The following is a 23205-nucleotide window of genomic DNA, read 5'->3' as shown; positions in this document are numbered from 1 at the left end:
CTCCTCAAAATCAAACACTCTTGTCCATCAAAGGACTTTTGTTAAAAAAGTAAAAAGGCAGCCGACACAATGGGAGACAGTATTTGAAAACCACATATCAGATAATATCAGATAATATCCACATATCAGATAATATCCCAAATATATAAAGCCATCCTACAACTCAACAACAGAAAGACAAACAATCCAATTAAAAAATGGGCAAAAGACATGGACAGACAGTTTTCTGAAGACGAAATACAAATGGCTCAAAAACATGAAAAAAATGCTCAACTTCACTGGCTATTAGGGAAATGCAAATCAAAACCACAATGAGATACCATCTCACACGTACCAGAATGGCCATTATCCAAAAAACAGAAAATTACAAGTGCTGGAAAGGACGTGGAAAAAGAGGCACACTTATTCACTGCTGGTGGAAATGAAGAATGGGACAACCACTCTGAAAGAGTGTGGAGGTTCCTCAGGAAGCCAAGCATAGATTTGCTATATGACCCAGCTATTCCACTGCTAGGTATATACTCAAAGGAACTGAAAGTTAAGACAGAAACAGACATTTGTAAACCAATGTTTATTGTGGCATTATTCATGATTGCCAAGAGATGGAAACAGCCCAAACGTCCATCAACGGACGAGCGAATAAACAAACTGTGGTATATACACATGATGGAATATTATGCAGCTATAAGACAGAACAAAGACAAGGAACATATAATAAAGTGGATGAACCCTGAGGACATTATGTTGAGTGAAGTTAGCCAGAAACAAAAGGACAAATACTGTATGGTCTCACTAATATGAACAAACATTAATGAGCAAACTTTGAGAGTTAAAAGCTCTCAGGCTACCAGGAGATTGAAAGAGGGTAGACAGAGATTAGGCATTTGATGCTGAAAGACTACAGGATGTTAAGCAGGACTGATTGTATAGATCCAGAAATAGATAGCATAACACTGTGTGATGGTAGCACCATATTGTAAGTACACCGAACAAAGATGTCTGTGAGTAAAGCTAAAAGAGGTGGGATAGGGGAATGTATGACACTCGAGGTAAAGACAGATGATAAAGACTGGGACTGTATAACTTGGCAAAAACTGGAGTGGCCAATGACTGTTACTAAATGTACAAATATAAAAATGTTTTTACATGTCGGAGAACAAATGAATGTCAATTAGGCAGAACGCTGAAAAAGGGATGGTATTTGGGAAAAAACATAATCAAAGCAAACTGAAATCTGTGGTTAACAGTAAGATTGTAATAAATTATTACATTAAATGTAATAATTTAATTAAATTAAATGTAACAAAGGCAATATGCCAAAGCTAATTGTGTATGAAAGGGATATAAGGGAGGGAATATGGGATTCTTGGTAGTGATGATGTTTTCTGTCCTTAATATTATATTGCACTGTATGACATTTTGTTTTCATTATATTTTTATTATTCGTTTAAAGAAAAAACTTTTTTGCAGTAATCAATATGTTCAAGTGCTGACTGTGGCGATAAAGTACAACTATATGATACCATGAACAAATGACTGAACACTGTGGATAACTGTATGGTATGTGAATATATCTCTACAAAATTATAGAAAAAAATAGGGGTAAAAGTGCTGGAGAAAACATGGAGAGGGATGTACCTAGCTGCTGTTGATGAGAAGGCAGAATGGTATAGCCTTTCTGAAGGTCAGTGTGTTGGTTCCACAAAAAGCTAAGTATTTGGGGGCTATAGGGTCCTGGAACCTCATTACGGGGTATGTACTTCAAAGATCTGAGAGCAGAGACATGAATGGACATTTGCACCCTGGTGTTTATGGAGGCAGTATTCATGATTTGCAATGAGTGGAGTGGCCTAAGGGCACAATGACTGAGGAACAGAATGGTGAACTGTGGTGTACGCATACAATGGAATATTGAGCAACCACGAGAAGGAGTGAAGCTGTGAGACACAATGAGGTGAATGGATCCTGTACACAGCACTTTGAGTGAACTACGTCAGAAACAAAGGCAAACAGTATAATGCCTCACCAATATGGACTAATTACAATGTGTAAACTTAGAACTGAATCTCAGAGCACAACCTAACAGGGAAACAATTACTGTAACGGTCCCTAGATTGTGAGCTCTTACAACAGTCAAATCTATTCCTGAACTGTAATGGCTATCTCAGGGGGAAAAAAAAAAAAAAAAAAAAGCTGGGGAACTTGAATGTCAAATAGACTCAGGGTTGGAGCAGCCATTTTTGACCCCTGAGTTGAAAGAGAAAGACAGCTGGTAGAGACAGGAGGTCACACATAAGGAAATGCCATAAAGGAGTGACTTTTCCAAAAGCCAGCCTGATTGAGCACAGCGACAGTGGAGAGTTCCCTGCCAGCATCTCTTATTAAAAGTGCACAATAGGAGGTGACTTCATCAACATGGTGATGTAAAGAGCTACTGAAAACTTCTCTCCAGAAATTCAACCAAAAAAAAAAGGCAATTCTGAATTGTTTGAAAATCTAGAGGAGGGTATAGACTGGAGAAAGATCCTGCAAAAGACAAATTGAAGAAAGAGAAGAAATATCAGCAGGTAGACAAGCGAGTGAGTGTCCAGCCCGGAAAGCCGCCAGAGTTTGAGGAACCGAGCCGCAGATGAGTGGGTGAGGGTCCGGCCTGGAAAGCTGCCAGGTGAAAGGGCAGCTGAGCCACAGACGAGTAGACCCGTGGCCAGAACTCCTGTGCCAGGGACAGGCCATTGAAGCAGGCAGAGGAGAGCGAAAGGGAACAGCTCTCCAGGTCCCATGCAGCCATCTCTGCAGCTGGCTGGAGACACCCCCACACAGCACCTCGACTGTAAGCCTCCTTAAGGGAATTCAGGATTTGGCGCACTTGTGATAGAGTCCACCCTTCTTCCACGGGAGCCTGCAGTGTGCAAAGCCTAGAGGCAGGGGTGCCGAATGGAAGTGCCAGGATCCCTCCCTCAATCCCAAGGACCCATGGGCGCCCCTTAGAGAGGGACTGTGGGGCATTTGAACTGGAGGGGGAAACATGCAGGTCTGTAGCCCCAGGGTTCGCCACCTGCAGCCCCGGGAAAGGCTGGGATCACTGTGTCCTGAAGCAGTCTCCCTGCCAAACAGCATAGGGCACACCCCCCTCTCATAGGGCTGGCAGTCCCCACTGCACATGGATAATCGGTGCACTGATAGGGCTTTCACATGGTTTGGATGCATAGACAAAGTTGAAGAGAACTGGCTTGTGGATAAGAGGTGGCTCAGGAGCACAATCTGCTGATAGCTCAGGGAAAGTGCACTCCACCAAGCTGTAACTCTGTCCAATTATATATAAGTGTTCAAATAAATCTACATATCCCAAAAGAACCCTATCAAGATAAGCAAATGCCAAGAGGCCAAAAACAAGAGAAAACTACAACGCATATGAAGAAACCAGAAGATATGGATAATCCAAACACCCAAATCAAAAAACCAGAGGAGACAAAGAACTTGAAGCAATTAATCAAAGAAGTCCTCACCAATATCAATATCATGGCTCAGGATATAAAGGATATGAAGAAGACCCTAGAAGAGCATAAAGAATTTGCAAGAGTAAATAAAAAAGTAGTGGATCTTATGGAAATAAAACGTTCTGCTGATCAACTTTAAAAAGATTCTTGAGTCATATAAGACCAGATTTGAAGAGGTAAAGGAAAGAATTAGCGAACCTGAAGATAGGGTGATGGAAAATGACAGCACAAAAGAACAAATGGTGATAAAAATTGAAAAATTTGAAGCAGATCTCAGGTAAACGATGGACAACATGAAGCCCACAAATATAAGACTCATCAGAGTTCCAGAAGGGGAAGAGAAGAGTAAAGTGCTAGGAAGAGTATTTAAAGACATTGTGGGGAGAAACTTACCAACCCTTCTAAATGACATAAATATTCAAATCACAGATGCACAACAAACTCCAAATAGAATAAATCCAAATAAACCCACTCCAGGACATAGTCTGATCAGATTATCAAATGCTGATGAGAAGGAGAAAGTTCTGAAAGCAGCAAGAAAGAAGCCATTCACCACATACAAGGGAAACAACCATAAGACTAACTAGTGACTACTCAGTGGCTACCAGGGAGGCAAGAAGGCAGTGGTATAACATAGTTAAAATTCTGAACAAGAAAAACTGCATCAAGAATTCTTTATCCAGCAAAGTTCTTCTTCAAAATTGAGGCAGAGCTCAAAATTTATACAAACAAACGAATGCTGAGAGAATTTGCTAACAACAGACCTGCTCTACAAGAAATAGTAAAGGGAGCTCTACCAAATGAGAAAAAAAAGAATGGAGAGAGAGGCCTGCAGAAGGGCACAGAACTGGAAGAGCTTTAGTAAGGGTACCTTAAAGGAATTAAAGAGAGAGAGGAAAAAAATAAATCTGAATACAAAGAACTTGAAGCAATTAATCAAAGAAGTCCTCACCAATATCAATATCATGGCTCAGGATATAAAGGATATGAAGAAGACCCTAGAAGAGCATAAAGAATTTGCAAGAGTAAACAAAAAAGTAGTGGATCTTATGGAAATAAAAGGTTCTGCTGAGCAACCAAAACCAAAGGATATGATAGCTGATTCAAGAACTGCCTTCATAGTAATAACATTTAATATGAATGGTTTGAACTTCCCAATTAAAAGATATAGATTGGCAGAATGCATTAAAACATATGAACTATCAATATGTTAGATACAAGAGACTCATCTTAGACCCAGAAACACAAAGAAACTGAAAGTGAAAGGATGGGAAGAAATATCCCATGCAAGCTACAGCCAAAAGAAAGCAGAGGTAGCAATATTAATCTCAGACAGAATAGACTTTAAATGCAAGGATGTCATAAGGGAAAAAGAAGGTCATTATATACTAATAAAAGGGACAATTCACCAAGAAATAACAATCATAAATGTCTATGCACCCAATCAGGGTGCACCGAAGTACATGAGACAGAAACTGGCAAAACTGAAGGAAGCAATAGATGTTTCCACAATAATCGTCAGATACTTCAATACATCCCTCTCTCCTCTAGATAGATCAACCAGACAGAGGACCAATAAGGAAATGGAGAACCTAAACAATGTGATAAATGAATTTGACTTAACAGACATATATAGAGCATTACATTCCAAATCACCAGGATACACATTCTTCTCTAGTACTCACGGAACTTTCCTCAGGATAGATCATATGCTGGAGCATTAAAAAAACCTCAATAAATTAAAAAAGATTGAAATTATTCAGAGCACATTCTCTGATCACAATGGAAAGCAACTAGAAGTTAATAATCATCAAAGATATAGCACATCACAAAAATCTGGAGGTTAAACAACACACTCCTAAATAAGCAGTGGTTTAAAGAATAGCAAGAAAAATTGCTAAATATCTAGAGACGAATGAAAACGAGAGCGTAACATCAAAATTATGGGATGCAGCAAAGGCAGTATTGAGGGGGAAGTTTATAACTCTAAATGCATACATTAAAAAGGAAGAAATAGCTAAAATCAAAGAACTAATGGAACAACTGAAGAAGCTAGAAAATGAACAGCAAACTGATCCTAAACCAAGTAGAAGAAAAGAAATAACAAGGGTTAAAGCAGAAATAAATGACATAGAGAATGTAGGGGACCTAGAGATAGACAGCAACTAGTGAAGGGGGATAGGTAATCTAATAAGAACAAGCAAGTTATGGAGAGTACTCTTAATGATATGGGAATGCTCAAGAATGACTATGGTTTGTTAATTTTCTTGGGGTATGGTGGGAACATGTTAAAAGAAATGTAGTTATTTTAGGTTCTTTGTTTTTCTTATTCCTTCGTGTTGTTCTGTTTTAATTTTTTTCTTTTTAAATTATTTGATAAAGTGTAAAAAAACAAAAAGTACACAATAAAAAATGATTAAACGCAAAAGAAAGCTGGGGTAGCTATACTACTATTGGACAAAATAGACTTTACATAAAAAGATATCATAAGAAATAAAGAAGGACACTATATATTAATAAAAGGGATAATTCACCAAGAAGAAACAACAATAATAAATGTTTATGCACCCAATCAAGAAGCTCCAAAATACATGAGACAAACATTGGCTAAACTGAAGGGAGCAATAGACATGGCTACAATAACAGTAGGAGACTTCAATCACCACTCTTTTCTATAGATTGAACAACTCGAGAGAGGAACATTAAGGAAACTGAGTACCTAAACAATATGATAGATGAATTAGATTTCACAGACATATATAGATCATTACATACCAAAGTACCAGGATATATATTCTTCTCTAATGCCCATGTAACATTTTCTAGGATAGATCATACGCTGGGGCACAGAACAAGTTTTAATAAATTTAAGAAGATTGAAATTATTCAAAGCACTTTCTCTGACCACAGTGGAATGCAACTAGAAATCAACAACCAACAAAGAACCAGATCTTTAAAAAACATGGAGGTTAAACAACAAACTCCTAAACAACCAATGGGTCAAAGAAGAAATTGCAAAGAGAAATTGGTAAATATCTAGAGACGAATTAAAATGAGAACACAACGTATCAAAACCTGTGGGATGCAATGAAGGCAGTGCTGAGAGGGAAATTTATAGCTCTAACTGCGTATATCAAAAAGAAAGAGCTAAAACTAAAGACTTAACTGAACAACTGAAGAGGCTAGAGAATGATCAGCAAACTAATCCTAAAGCAAGTAGGCAAAAAGAAATAACAAAGATTAAAGCAGAAATAAATGAGCTGGAAAACAAAAAACAAAACAAAACAAAACAAACAAAAACAATATTGAGACTAAATAAAACCAAAAGTTGGCTCTTTGAGACCAAGTGAATAGATATCTATTTGGTACAGGATCTAAATTTTCTAAATGGTACAACTCTACAGTCGATTTGTTCAAACACAATTGCATGGAACTTTGAATAGGAAGTGAGATACGGTAGGTTAGTATAGGCTGGAGTGAAATAGTGACACATCCTAGAGTAATTTGGGCAGATAATAAAAAATATATTTACAGCCTCCCCCTGCCCAGCCCCGAGGATCTGGGGGAAGGTGCAGATGTGTTGGACATCCTAACCTGGACTGGTGTTGATGTTGTCACAAACATTGGGACTGGCGGTTTGATGTGCTGAGCCCTCGAGCATGGGACTTGCCCTTATGAAGCTCATTACCACAAAGGAGAGTCTAAACTTGTATGTAATGGTGCCTAGGAGTCTCTCCCTGAGTACCTCTTTGTTGCTCAGATGTGGCCCTCTCTCTCTCTAACTGAGCTATCTTGACAGGTGAACTCGCTGCCCTCCCCTCTACGTGGGACCCAACTCCCAGGGGTGTAAATCTCCCTGGCAACGCAGAGTATGACTCCCGGGGATGAATGTGGACCTGGCATCGTGGGACTGAGAGTATCTTCTTGACCAAAAGGGGGATGCAAAATGAGACGAAATAGTTTCAGTGCCTGAGAGATTCCAAATGGAGTCAAGCGGTCACTCTGGTGGACATTCTTATGCACTATATAGATAACACCTCTTAGGCTTTAATGTATTGGAATAGCTAGAAGTAAATACCTGAAACTACCAAACTCCAACCCAGCAGTCTGGACTCATGAAGACAATTATATAATAATGTAGATTACAGGGGGTGACAGTGTGATTGTGAAGACCTTGTTGATCACACCCCCTGTATCTACTGTATGGATGAGTGGAGGAATGGGGATAAAAACTAAAGGACAAATGGGGTGGGATGGGGGGATGATTTGGGTGTTCTTTTTTCACTTTTATTTTTTATTCTTGTTTGGTTCTTTCTGATGTAAGGAAAATGTTCAGAGATAGATTGTGGTGATGAACGCATAACTATGTTATCATACTGTGGACAGTGGATTGTATATCATGGATGATTGTATGGTGTGTGAATGTATTTCAATAAAACTGAATTTAATAAAAAAAAAAAAAGTTGGCTCTTTGAGAAGATCAACAAGATTGAAAGACCCTTAGCTAGACTGACAAAGTAAAAAAGAGAGACTATCCAATTAAACAGAATCAAAAATGAAAAGGGGATAGTTACTATAGATCCTGAAGAAATAAAAAAAAAACCTTAAGAGGATACTATGAACAAATGTATGCCAACAAGCTAGATAATTTAGAGGAAATGGATAATTTCCTAGAAACATGAACAACCTAGAATGACTCAAGAAGAAATAGAAGAACTCAACAAACTAATCACAAGCAAAGAAATCCAATCAGTCATCAAAAATCTACTTACAAATAAAAGTCCAGGAGCAGATGGCTTCACAGGGGAATTTTACCAAACTTTCCAAAAAGAATTGACACCTGCTGAAACTCAATCAAAAAATTGAAGAAAAATGAACACTACCTAACTCATTTTACAAATCTAGTATCACTCTGATACCAAAAGCAGATAAAGACACTACAAAAAAATGAAAACTGTAGACCAATCTCCCTAATGAATACAGAAGCAAAAATCCTAAACAAAATACTTGCAAGTCGAATACAAAGGCACATTACAAGAATCATATACCACAAACAAGTGGGGTTCATTCCAGGCATGCAAGGGTGGTTCAACATAAGAAAATCAATGTAATTCAACCTGTTAACAAATCAAAAGGGAAAAATCAAACAATCATCTTAAAAAGCATTAGACAAAATTAAACATCCCTTTTCCATAAAAACACTTCAAAAGGTAGGACCTGAAGGAACCTTCCTCAATACGATAAAAAGGGCATATATGAAAAACTCACAGCCAGCATAGTACTTAATGGTGAGAGGCTGAAAGGCTTCCCCACTAACATCGGGAATGAGACAAGGATGCTCACTGTCACCTCTATCATTCAACATGTGCTAGAAGTTCTAGACAGAACAATTTGCTAAGATAAAGATATAAAAGGTATCCAAGCCTGTGGAGAATGCAGGTGTATTCGCCTACCCCACCTCCATGGTTGCTAACATGACCACAGACATAGGGGACTGGTGGTTTGATGGGTTGAGCCCTCTACCATAAGTTTTACCCTTGGGAAGACGGTTGCTGCAAAGGAGAGGCTAGGCCTCCCTGTATTTGTGCCTAAGAGTCTCCTCCTGAATGCCTCTTTGTTGCTCAGATGTGGCCCTCTCTCTCTGGCTAAGCCAACTTGAAAGGTGAAATCACTGCCCTCCCCCCTACGTGGGATCAGACACCCAGGGAAGTGAATCTCCCTGGCAATGTGGAATATGACTCCCGGGGAGGAATGTAGACCCGGCATCGTGGGATGGAGAACATCTTCTTGACCAAAAGGGGGATGTGAAAGGAAATGAAATAAGCTTCAGTGGCAGAGAGACTCCAAAACGAGCCGAGAGATCACTCTGGTGGGCACTCTTACGCACACTTTAGACAACCTTTTTTAGGTTCTAAAGAATTGGGGTAGCTGGTGGTGGATACCTGAAACTATTAAACTACAACCCAGAACCCATGAATCTCGAAGACAGTTGTATAAAAATGTAGCTTATGAGGGGTGACAGTGGGATTGGGAAAGCCATAAGGACCACACTCCACTTTGTCTAGTTTATGGATGGATGTGTAGAAAAGTAGGGGAAGCAAACAAACAGACAAAGGTACCCAGTGTTCTTTTTTACTTCAATTGCTCTTTTTCACTCTAATTATTATTCTTGTTATTTTTGTGTGTGTGCTAATGAAGGTGTCAGGGATTGATTTAGGTGATGAATGTACAACTATGTAATGGTACTGTAAACAATCGAAAGTACAATTTGTTTTGTATGACTGCGTGGTATGTGAATATATCTCAATAAAATGATGATTTAAAAAAAAAAAAAAAAAAAGGTATCCAAATTGGAAAAGAAGAAGTTAAACTGCCATTATTTGCAGATGATGTTATCTTATATTTGAAAAATCCTGAGAATTCCACCACAAAGCTACCTGAGCTAATAAACAAATTCAGCAGAGTGGTGGGATATAAAATTAATGCACATAAGTTAGTAATGTTCCTCTACACTAGTAATGACCTAACTGAAGAGGCAATTAAAAAAAAAAACAACTCATTCACAATAGCTTAAAAAAAATCAAGTACCTAGGAATAAACTTAACCAAAGATGTAAAGGACCTTGTGCCAGTTTGAGTGTATTGTGTCCCCCAAATGCCATTATCTTTGTGGTCTTGTGTGGGGCAGAAGTTTTGGTGCTGGTTGGATTTGCTTGGAGTGTGCCCCACCCAGCTGTGGGAGATGATTTTGATGAGATGTTCCCATGGAGGTGTGGCCCCGCCCATTCAGGGTGGGCCTTGATCAGTGGAGCTATATAAATGGGCTGACTCAAGGAGAGGAAAAAACGGAGTGCAGTTGGGAGCGATGTTTTGAAGAGGAGCAAGCTTGCTAGAGAGGAACGTCCTGGGAGAAAGCCGTTTTGAGGCCGGAGCTTTGGAGCAGATGCCAGCTGCCTTCCCAGCTAACAGAGGTTTTCCGGACGCCATTGTCCATCCTCCGGTGAAGGTACCCGATTGCTGAGGTGTTACCTTGGACGCTTTGTGGCCTTAAGACTGTAACTGTGTAGCGAAATAAACCCTCGTTTTATAAAAGCTTATCCATCTCTGGTGTTTTGCATTCTGCAGCATTAGCAAACTAGAACAGACCTCTACACAAAAAATTACAAAATTTTACTACAAGAAGTAAAAAGGACATAAATAGGTGGAAAAATATTCCATGCTCATGGATAGGAAGACTATTGTTAAGACGTCAATTCTACACAAACTGATCTACAGATTCAACGCAATCCCAATCCAAATTTCAACAACTTACTTTGCAGACTTGGAAAAGCTAGGTATCAAATTTATTTGGAAGAGAATGGGGCCTCGAATTGCCAAAAACATCCTAAAAAAGAAGAACAAAGTGGGACAACTTACACTTCCAGACTTTGAAGCCTACTATGAAGCTACAGTGGCCGAAACAGCATGATATTGACATAAAGATAGACATATTGATCAAGGAATCAAATCAAGAGTTCGGAAACAGACCCCCAGATATACAGTCAACTGATTTTTGATAAGGCCCCAAAATCCACTGAACTGGGACAGAACACTCTCTTCAATAAACAGGGCTGGGAGAACTGGATAGCCATAACAAAAAGAATGAAAGAGGATGCCTACCTCACACCCTATACAAAAATTAACACAAAGTGGATCAAAGAACACAATATAAGAGAGTACCATGTTCATGGAGGCAGTAATCATGATTTGCAATGAGTGGAGATGACCTGAGGGTACACAGACTGAGGAACAGAATGGTGAACTGTGGCGTATGCATACAATGGAATACTGACCAACTACGAGAAGGAGTGAAGCTGTGAGAGACACAATGATGTGAATGGATCCTGTACACAGTATTTGAGTGAAGTATGCCAAAAATAAAGGCAAACAGTATAATGCCTCACCAATATGGACTAAATACAATGTGCAAACTCAGAATTGAATCTTAGAACATAGCCTAACGTGGAAATGATTATTGTAATGGTCCCTAGATTGTAAGCTCTTACAGCAATCAACTCTATTCCTGAATTGTAATGCCTATCTCTAAACTTTGAGATGCTGATCCCTTAGTGTATAACCTGATTGGTCTCTGGAACAATGCATATCTCTGAGACACCTGAAACTCAGCGCTAGAGCTTGGCAGATATGAATGTCAGTATTAGCGCATAGAGCAACTGTTAAAAAAAAGCTGAAAAAGAGCCCAGACTTCAATTAGTGATATGAATGGAGATCTGGTTAAGACTAGGGCAAACCAGGCCAACAGGTAAAGGTCGAAACTGTATTTTAAAACTTCAACTCCCATGTGAGACCAAGGGAAGAGATGTCTGTCTGGTGCAGGATCTATATTTTCTAAACAGTATAACTCTACAGTCGGTTTGTTCAAACACGATGATTACATGGAACTTTGAATAGGAAGTGAGATACGGTAGGTTAGTAGGTTAGAGTGAAATAGTGACACATCCCAGAGTTTTGGGCAAAGAATAAAAAATATATTTACAGCCCTCTACCCGCCCCCCCAAGGAGCTGGGGGGAGGTGCAGAAGTGTTGAACTTCCTCACCTGGACTGATGTTGATATTGTCACAAACATTGGGACCGGCAGTTTGATGTGCCGAGACCTCTATTGTGGGACTCGCCCTTATGAAACTCGTTACTGCAAAGGAGAGGCTAAACTTGCATATAATTGTACCTAAGAGTCTCCCCGAGTACCTCTTTGTTGCTCAGATGTGTTCCTCTCTCTCTCTGAGCCACCTTGGCAGGTGAACTCACTGCCCTAATCCCTACGTGGGACCTGACTCCCAGGGGTGTAAATCTCCCTGGCAACATGGGATATGACTCCCAGGGATGTATCTGGACCCGACATCGTGGGATTGAGAATATCTTCTTGACCAAAGGGGGATGCAAAATGAGATGAAATAGTTTCAGTGGCTGAGAGATTTCAAATGGTGTTGAGAGGTCACTCTGGTGGACATTCTTATGCACTATATAGACAACACCTCTTAGGTTTTAATGTATTGGAATAGCTAGAAGTAAATACCTGAAACTATTAGACTCCAACCCAGTAGCCTGGACTCCTGAAGACGATGTAGATTACAAGGGGTGACAGTGTGACTGTGAAAACCTTGTGGATCACACTCCCTTTATCTAGTGTATGGATGGATGAGTAGAAAAATGGGGACAAAAACTAAATGAAAAATACAGTGGGATTGGGGGGGATAGTTTGAGTGTTCTTTTTTACTTTTATATGTTATTCTTATTCTGATTCTTTCTGATGTAAGGAAAATGTTCAGAGAGAGATTGTGGTGATGAATGCATAACTATGTGATCGTACTGTGAACAGTTGATTGTATACCATGGATGACTGTATGGTATGTGAATATATTTCAATGAAACTGAATTAAAAAAAAAAAAAAAGATAGTACCATAAAACTCCTAGAAGGTAATGTGGGAAAACATCTTCTAGACCTTGTATTAGGAGGTTCTTCTCAGACCTTACACCCAAAGCACAAGCAACGAAAGAAAAAAATAGATAAATGGGAACCCCTCAAAATCAAAAGCTTCTGTACTTCAAAGGAATTTGTCAAAAAGGTGAAGAGGCAGCCAACACAATGGGAGAAAATATTTGGAAACCATGTAACTGATAAAGACTGACAGCTTGCATATATAAAGAAATCCTACAACTCAATGACAATAGTACAAACAGCCCAATTAAAAAATGGGCAAAAGCTATGAAAAGACATTTCTCTGAAGAGGAAACACAAATGGCTAAAAAACACATAAAAAAAAATGTTCATCTTCACTAGCTATTAGGGAGATGCAAATCAAGTTCACAATGAGCTACTATCTCACACCAATAAGAATGGCTGCCATCAAAGAAACACGAAACTACAAACGCTGGAGAGGATGTGGAGAAATTGGAACTCTTATTCATTGCTGGTAAGCCTGTATAGTAGTATAGTCACTCTGGAAGACAGTTTAGTGGTTTCTCAGAAAACTAGATATTGAATTATCCTGTGATCCAGCAAATCCACTTCTCGGTATATACCCAGAACATATGAAAGCAGTGACACAAACAGACATTTGTACACTGATGTTCAGAGAAGCACTGTTCACAACTGCCAAGAGCTGGAACAATCCAAGTGTCCTTCAACAGACAAGCAGATAAACAAAATGTGGTATCTGCACACAATGGAATACTATGCAGCAGTATAAAGCAACAAGGTCCTGAAACATATGGCAACACGGATAACCAATGAAGAAATAATTCTGAGTGAAATAACTCAGACACAAAAGGAGAGTATTGTGTGTTATCACTTCTATCAACTATGTGAACAATGTAAAATCAATTTCTTTTAGGAAAATTGGAGACCTAGTAATAGACAGTAGATAGTGAGGGGGAATCATAATCTAATATGTTCAGATATGTTAATGATGGTGAATTCAAAGATATGGTAATGGATAAGGGTGACGACTGTTGGTTAATGGGATTATAATTATCAAAGTTGTATTGAAGGCGAATAGGAATGAAAGGGGTTGTTTAAAGACATGTTTCCCACAGATCAGCACCACAAATATAGATAGGAGTTTGCACGATATACTTGTAAGGTATGACACTAGCACAGAGAGTTGACAATAGAAGGGTATATTGGAAAAATCTACATATTGCATACTAGGGACTATAATTAATAGGAATACTACACTAGTACCAAACACAAATACTAGGGACAAATAACTAAGGGCTGACAATAGCTATGAGATATTTTGGGTCATGAGAATTGTTTAAAATGGAGAGTGATGAGAATTAAACAACTAAGTGATAATAATGTGAGATATGGTTGGATTATCATTGACATAACATGCTATGTGAACTGAGGAACCCCCTACTTTATAAGTCAAGACTTCAATCTTGAGGCTTGCTCAGGTGAAACTAATGACTGTAGAGAGGAGGCTAAGCTCACCTGTAATATTGCCTAGGAGTCACTTCCAGAGAACCTCTTTGGTTGCTCAAATGTGGATTTTCTCTAAGCCTAACTCTGCAAATAAATTCATCACTCTCCCCCCGACGTGGGACAGGACCCCCAAGATGAATGAGTCTTCCTGGCAAAGTGGGTCATGGATTCCGGAAATGAGCCTGAACCTGGCACTGAGGGATTGAGAAAGCTTTCTGACCAAAGGGGGAAAAGAAAGGCAACAAAGTAAGGTTTTAGTGGCTAAGAGAATTCAAATAGAGACAGGAGGTTGTTCTGGAAGTTACTCCTAGGGAAGCCTCACCTAGATATGCCAAACGACCACAATATGATAGGCCCAGGTCAACAGTTGTCCCGAAAACCATAAAGAGTTCTTGGATCCCTATCTGAGACTCTGTATAGGTTTCACTCACTAAGTTTATTCATCAGAAACAGATCCTTCAGAGTGCTCCTATGCCAGCTAAGTCCCAAATGCCAGAGGCAATAGCCTCTTCAAGAACATCAAGTAGATGTGTCCCCTTTGCTCATAAAGTTGACATCCCTTTTCAACATGAGCAGGTCAGGGTGGTCACTGCCTAGACATCACTGATGATTGGGAAAGTGACTGAACTAGAGGAAGGGGTAGCAAAAGACAAGATGGAATTTAACAAAGGATTATGAATATTGAATATTTATATAATTTTCTTTTTCTTAGTTTCTAGGGTATTAGAATAGCTAGAAGGAAAAAATTGAAATGGTGGAACTGTAACCCATAGCATCCTTTAAATTGGTTCTATAACTACTTGTTAAATGGTAATTTGAAAGCTATACCTTTTTGTACATATGTTGCATTTCACAATAAGGAAATAACTGAAACTATGGTACTCTAGTTCATGATAACTTTGGAAACTCCGTATATATCTACTGGTTAAATCATACTTTGAAAGATATTACCTTTTTGTATATATGTTATATTTCATAATAAGGAAATAACTGAAACTGTGGATTGTAAACTATAATATTCTTTGAAATTTGCTAACTACTTGTTAAATTGCACTTGCAAAGTTGTCACTTTTATGTATATATGTTATATTCTACAATTAAAAAAAAAGGAAAAACATCCATTGAACTATACTATACAATGAACCCTAAGTTAAACCATGGATTATAATTAATAGTACAACTATAAAAATGTGCTATCATCAATTGTAACAAATGTTCCACACCAATATAAGTTGCTGTTGGTACGGTGGTGTATGGGAATCCTGTATTTTATGCGTGATTGTTCTGTAAACTCACAAATTCTTTAAAAAGGAAAAAAAGATATGGGAAAAAAATCAACTGTATTCCTACAGACTAGCAGTGAACAATCTGATGTGACAAGAAAATTCCACTTGTATCAACTAAAAATATAAAGATCTGTATACTGAAAACCACAAAACACTACTGAGAGGAACCAAAATGGGAGAGTAGGAGAGACAGAGCAAAATACTTCTCCATGAAAAACACTAGATCAAGGACAGAAAGTGCTCCAGAATACCAGTTGCAGCATTGTACCAGCTGGACAAGGTCCGCTAAATTCACAGGGACTGTGCACTTGGTGAAACTGAGAGTCTGCGTTCAGAAATGAGTGAGCGAGGCTGCTGGAGAAACGGCAGCCATGCCATGGTGGGGACAAACCGGTGATCAGCGCTGGGAGATGGATTAGTTTAAAAACCCCAAAAGCGGCTGCAGATCTGGCAGTGAGCCACGCAAACGAGCATGGGGGGAGTGCCTTCCACGCCCCAGGCACCTGCCTCAGTATCTGGTGTGAACAATAGCCTTTCGCACACCCGCAGCTAACTGACTCAGTGCTGGGAAAGCAGAGGTCCTCAGAAGTGGGAAATTACCAAGCACTGTACAGCCATCTCAGCAGGCTGGGAACACCCCTGCGCGGCGCTGCAGCCAAAAGCTTCCCTAGGGGATTCTGCTTGCCTGTGATGTTGCACAGTCTTCCCTCTGTGGAGGCCTGTGGAGGGCACCGCTTAGAGGCAGGGTCCCACACAGAACTCCCATGTGCCATACACCAATACCACGGACTTGTGGACCAGCGCAGAGAGAGACTGTGGGGAGTCTGAGCCAAAGGGTTGGACATCTGCAAGAGTTTTAAGTCTCCAGGAAGGGCTGGAAGATTTGAGTCTTAAAGCCACCTTCACTCCCTAACTGCACAGGGCACACCCCCCACCTTCAGGGCTGAATACACCAACTACAACTACACATGGAAATTTGGTGCACTGATTGGACCCCCACAAGATTCGGACCCCCACTTGCTGCACAGACAAAGTTGGGGAGAACTGGTTTGAGGGTAATAGGTGGCTTGGGGCACCATCTACTGATAAGTCAAGGAAAGTGCATTCCACCAGGCTGTAGCTCTGACAAATTATAGATAATTGTTCAAATAAGCCTGCATATCCTAAAAGAACCCTATCAAGATAAGCAAATGCCAAGAGGCCAAAAACAACAGAAAATCTTAAAGCATATGAAGAAACCAGAAGATATGGATAACCTAAACCCAAACACTCAAATCAAAAAGTCAGAGGAGACAAAGTACTTGCAGTAATTAATCAAACAAAAAAACACAAACAATGAGATCATGGCACAGGATATAAAGGACATGAAAAAGACCCCAGAAGAGCATAAAGAAGAATTTGTAAGAATAAATAAAAAAACAGACAATCTTATGGAAATAAAAGAAACTGCTGAGCAAATTAAAAAGTTTCTGGATACACACAGTATTAGATTAGAGGAAGCTGAGAAAGAATAAGCAAACTCGAAGCAGGCAGGCTTGAAAGTGAAAGTACAAAAGAAAGAATGGAGAAAAAAATTTTAAAAATCGAATGGACCTCAGGGATATGATGGACAACATAAAGTGCACAAATATTAAAATCACTGGTGTTCCAGAAGGGACAAGGAAGGGTAAAGGTCTAGAAGGAGTATTCAAAGGAATTGCTGGGGAAAACTTCCCAGCCCTTCTAAACAACATAAATATGCAAATCATAGGTGCCCAACAAACTTGAAACAGAATAAATCCAAATAAACCCACTCTAAGACATATTCTGATCAGATCATCAAATACTGAAGAGAAGGAGCAAGTTCTGAAAGCAGCAAGAGAGAAGCAATTCACTACATACAAGGGAAACAGCATAAGACTAAGCAGTGACTACTCAGCGGCCACCATGGAGGCAAGAAAGCAGTGGTATGACATAATTAAAATTATGAAAGAGAAAAACTGCCAACCAAGAATTCTTTATGCAGCAAAGCTCTCCTTCAAATCTGAAAGACAGCTTAAAATCTTCACAGAGAAACAAATGCTAAGAGAATTTGCTAACAAGAGACCTGCCCTACTTGAGATACTAAAGGGAGCCCTACCAGCAGAGAAACAAAGGAGAGAGAGGTTTGGGGAAGAGTTTAGAACTAAAGAGATTTAGTAAGGGTATGTTAAAGGAAATAAAGAGAGAAAGGGGAAAATATATATATCTGACAAACATAAACCAAAGGGTAGGATGGCTGATTCAAGAAATGCCGTCACAGTAATAACACTGAATGTGAACGGATTAAACTCCCCAATTAAAAGATACAGATTGGCAGAATGGATTAAAAAAATATGAACCATCAATATGTTGCTTACAAGAGATTCATCTTAGACACAGGGACACAAAGAAATTGAAAGTGAAAGGATGGAAAAAAATATTCCATGCAAGCTACAGCCAAAAGAAAGCAGGAATAGCAATATTAATCTCAGATAAAATAGACTTTAAATGCAAAGGTGTTATAAGAGACAAAAAAGATCACTATATACTAATAAAAGGGAAAATTCAACAAGAAGAAATAACAATTATATATGTCTATGCACCCAATCAAGGTGCCCCAAAATACATGAGACAAACATTGGCAAAACTGAAGGAAGCAGGGAGACAAAGAAGATGGCGGCATAGAGAGTGGAAGTTAGTTAGTACCCCTGAAACAACTAAACCAACCAGGGACAACTAATAAATAATCTAGAATAACTGCTGGGGGACAACTGTGTCTGTCCACACATTGTACACCAACCTGGATTGGGAGGAATGCCTGAGATTACAGCATAAAATCTGTAAGTAAAAACTGCAGACCTGAGCCGGGGGCCCCTCCCCCCACAGCAGCCTGAAGTGCAAAACCTCGCTGTAGTAGAAAGCAGCACTCTGAACAAGCGAATATAGTTCAGTCCAGCTCCAACTGGGATTTTAATTAACAAATGTAGACTGCTCAATACAAACTACAAATCTCCAACAAGTAGACGGAGGCTTTTAGTGACAACTGACCTTAAAGAGCCAGAAGAGTTCTCTGTCCTGGGAGGGGGAGCCCAGAGGACCAGGTGCTATCTCTGGCCGACAGGCGAAACTTGGGGGTGGGGGGAGAGGTGTGCACTGGCCCTGAAAGGGTGCTTTCTGTTCCATTTTCCTCTCCCTCAACCTGAGCAGCTCAGTGGAGAAAGACTCAGCCATTTTCAGTTTGCAGCCCTCTGACCCAGAAAAGGGTGGAGACAGCAGACTCAGAGAGACAAAGAACCTATTTAAATGCAGATGATAAGTCCCTAGCGGGTGTATCTTCCCTAAGAGGAAGGAGGTGGTGCCCAGCTCTACTATGGCCTTCCATTCAGAACCAGACCCCAGAGCCTGGGTGAAAACAGCCAGAACAGAAACTAAGTGGGCCACACCTCCTTACATCAGTCAGGAGCGACAGGCTGACAGGCGCCACCTGCTGGGCAGGTTAGGCAACACACAGAAGCTAGAGGCCTCACAGGGTGTTTCAATCTTCTAAGACACCTTCAGGGAAACCAGATACTACTGCCCCCTTCTGAGACCTGAGCCTGTTCTGGTCTGGGAAAACGTGATTGGGGTAACCAAGGAAACCAGATGCCCAGACAACAGAAAACTACAACCTACACTAAGAAAAATAAAGGTATGGCCCAGTCAAAAGAACAAACTTCCACTTCAACTGAGATACAGGAATTGAAACAACTAATGCTAAATCAATGCAAAAAGTTTAAGGAAGATACGGCAAAAGAGATGAAGGGTATAATGAAAACACTGGGTGAACATAAGGTGGAAATTGAAAGTCTGAAAAAACTGCCAGAATCTATGGAAATGAAAGGCACGACACAAGAGACGGAAGACACAATGGAGACATAGAACAGCAGATCTCAAGAGGCAGAAGAAAACACTCAGGAACTGGAGAACAAGAAATCTGAAATTCTACACATAAAAGAACAGATAGGAAAAAGAATGGGAAAATATGAGCAACATCTCAGGGAACTGAATGGCAATATGAAATGCATGAATGTATGTGTCATGGGTGTCCCAGAAGGGAAGGGGAAGGGGGCAGAAGCAGTAATAAAGGAAATAATCAATGAAAATTTCCCATCTCTTATGAAAGACATAAAATTACAGATCCAAGGAGCACAGCATACCCCAAACAGAATAGATCTGAATAGGCCTATGCCAAGATACCTAATCAGATTATCAAACGTCAAAGACTAAGAGAGAATCCTGAAAGCAGCAAGAGAAAAGCAATCCATCACATACAAAGGAAGCTTGATAAGACTTTGTGCGGATTTCTCAGTAGAAACCATGGAGGCAAGAAGGAAGTGGTGTGATATATTTAAGATACTGAAAGAGAAAAACCGCCAAGTATCCTATGTCTCGTAAAACTGTCCTTCAACTAAGAGGGAGAGTTTAAAATATTTAAAACAGACAATGAGAGAATTTGTGAACAAGATACCTGTGCTACAGGAAATACTAAAGGGAGCACTACAGACAGACAGGAAAAGACAGGAGTGAGAGGTTTGGAACACAATTTTGGGTGATGGTAGCCCAGCAATATTAAAGATGCCTGCAAATTATTTAACACTCTTCCCATCAAGAAATAGGGTATAATTCCTCTCCCCTTGAATCTGGCTTGCCTAATGACTTGATTGGACTAAAAGAATGAAGCAGAATGATATTCTGGGACTCATGGCACTAGGTCATCAGAAGTCTTGCAGCATCTGCCCAGGCCATTTAGGACATTTTCTCTGGAATCCTCAGTCATCATGTAAGCAGGCATATTTTCCTGAGACTGTCATACTGGAAAGTAAGGGCTCTGGATGACATTCTTAGCTGAGCTCAACCTTCCAGTCTTTTCCTGCCAAAGCATCAGACACATATATGAAGCCACGTGGGACCTTCCAAACTAGCCCATCTGCCAGCAGACCTGACAAGAAACTCCATATGACATCACATGGAGCAGAGTTGCCCAGCTGATCCCTGTCCAAATTTCTGACCCCCAAATCATGAGATATAATAAAACCACTGTTAGAAACAAAAACAAAAACAAAAACAAAAACAAAAACAAAAACAAAAACTGAAGGAAGCAATCGATGTTTCCACAATAATTGTGGGAGACTTCCATACATCACTCTCTCCTATAGATAGATCAACCAAAAAGAGGACCAATAAGGAAACTGAAAACTAAATAATCTGATAAATGAATTTGAAATGACATATATATACTATCACATCCCAAATCACCAAGATACAAATTCTTCTCTAGTGCTCACAGAACTTTCTCCAGAATAGATCATATGCTGGGACATAAAACAAGCCTCAATAAATTTAAAAAGATTGAAATTATTCAAAGCACATTCTCTGATCACAATTAGAAGTCAATAACCATCAGAGACTTAGAAAAGTCACAAATATCTGGAGGTTACACAACACACTCCTAAACAAGCAGTGGGTTAAAGAAAAAATAGCAAGAGAAATTGATAAATATATAGACAAATGAAAATGAGAACACAACATATCAAAACTTATGGGATGCAGCAAAGGCAGTATTGAGAGGGAAATTTATAGCTCTAAATGCATACATTAAAAAGGAAGAAACAGCTAAAATCAAAGAACTAATGGAACAACTGAAAAAGCTAGAAAATGAAGAGCAAATTAATCCTAAACCAAAATAGAAGAAAAGAAATAAGGGTTAAAGCAGAAATAAATGGCATAGAGAACAATGAAAACAAAAACAATAGAATAAATTAACACCAAAAGTTGGTTCTTCGAGAAGACCAACAAGATTGACAAGCGCCTGACAAAATCAAAAAGAGAAAAGACCCAAATAAACAAAATAATAAATGAGAGAGGCAACATTACTGCGGATCCTGAAGAAATTTAAAAAATTATAAGAGGATACTATGAACAAGTGTATGCCAACAAGCTAGATAATGTGGAAGAAATAGACAATTTCCTGGAAACACATGAACAACCCAGACTGACCAGAGAGGAAACAGAAGACCTCAACCAACCAATCACAAGCAAAGAAATTCAATCAGTCATCAAAAACCTCCCCACAAATAAATGCCCAGGGCCAGATGGCTTCACAGGGGAATTCTACCAAACTTTCCAAAAAGAACTGACACCAATCTTATTTAAACTTTTTCAAAAACTTGAAGCAAATGGAACACTACCTAACTCATTTTATGAAGCTAACATCACTCTAATACCAAAACAAGGGAAAGATGCTACAAGAAAGGAAAACTATAGGCCAATCTCCCTAATCAATATAGATGCAAAAATTCTCAACAAAATACTTGCAAATCGAATCCAAAGACACATTAAAAAAATCACACACCATGACCAAGTGGGGCTCATTCCAGGCATGCAAGGATGGTTCAACATAAGAAAAATCAATGTAATTCAACACATTAACAAATCAAAGGGAAAAATCAAATGATCATCTCAATAGATGCTGAAAAAGCATTTGACAAAATCCAACATCTGTTTTTGCTAAAGACACTTCAAAAGGTAGGAACTGAAGGAAACTTCCTCAATATGATAAAGGGCATACATGAAAAACCCACAGTCAGCATAGCACTCATTGGTGAGAAACTGAAAGCCTTCCCTCTAAGATCAGGAACAAGACAAGGATGCCCGCTGTCACCACTGTTATTCAACATTGTGCTGGAAGTGCTTGCCAGAGCAATCTGAGAAGACAAAGAAATAAAAGGCATCCAAATTGGAAAGGAAGAAGTAAAACTGTTATTATTTGCAGATGATATGATCTTATATCTGGAAAACCCTGTAAAATCGACAACACAGTTACTTGAGCTAATACACAAATTTAGCAAACTAGCGGGATACAAGATTAATGCACATAAGTCAGTAATGTTCCTATACACTAGAAATGACCTAACAGAAGAGACACTCAAGAAAAATATACATTCTCAATAGCAACTAACAAAATCAAGTACCTAGGAATAAACTTAACCAAAGATGTAAAAGACCTATACATAGAAAACTACATAACTTTACTAAAAGAAATAGAAGGAACCTAAAAAGATGGAAAAATATTCCTTGTTTATGGATAGGAAGGCTAAATGTCATTAAGATGTCAATCATACCCAAACTCATCTACAGATTCAATGCAATCCCAATCAATATTCTAACAACCTACTTTGCAGACTTGAAAAAGCTAGTTATCAAATTTATTTGGAAGGAGAAGATGCCTTGAACTGCTAAAAACATTCTAAAAAAGAAAAACAAAGTGGGAGGATTTACACTCCTTGACTTTGAAGCTTACTATAAATCCACAGTAGTCAAAACAGCATGGTACTGGCACAAAGATAGACATATTGATCAATGGAATAGAACTGAGAATTCAGAGACAGACCCCCCGAT

At 39.2% G+C, this 23205-nt stretch overlaps 1 protein-coding gene across 1 annotated transcript in view; it reads right to left on the bottom strand.

The window, feature by feature from the left end:
- Positions 1-23205, bottom strand: part of MALSU1 (mitochondrial assembly of ribosomal large subunit 1) — a 54608-nt gene that overhangs the window by 15885 nt on the left and 15518 nt on the right. The window lies entirely within an intron of this gene.

This window comes from Choloepus didactylus, chromosome 5, assembly GCF_015220235.1.
Source record: "Choloepus didactylus isolate mChoDid1 chromosome 5, mChoDid1.pri, whole genome shotgun sequence".
NCBI lineage: Eukaryota > Metazoa > Chordata > Mammalia > Pilosa > Megalonychidae > Choloepus > Choloepus didactylus.
Note: the sequence above shows the minus strand (reverse complement) of the source record. Positions and strands in the feature narration are given on the sequence as shown.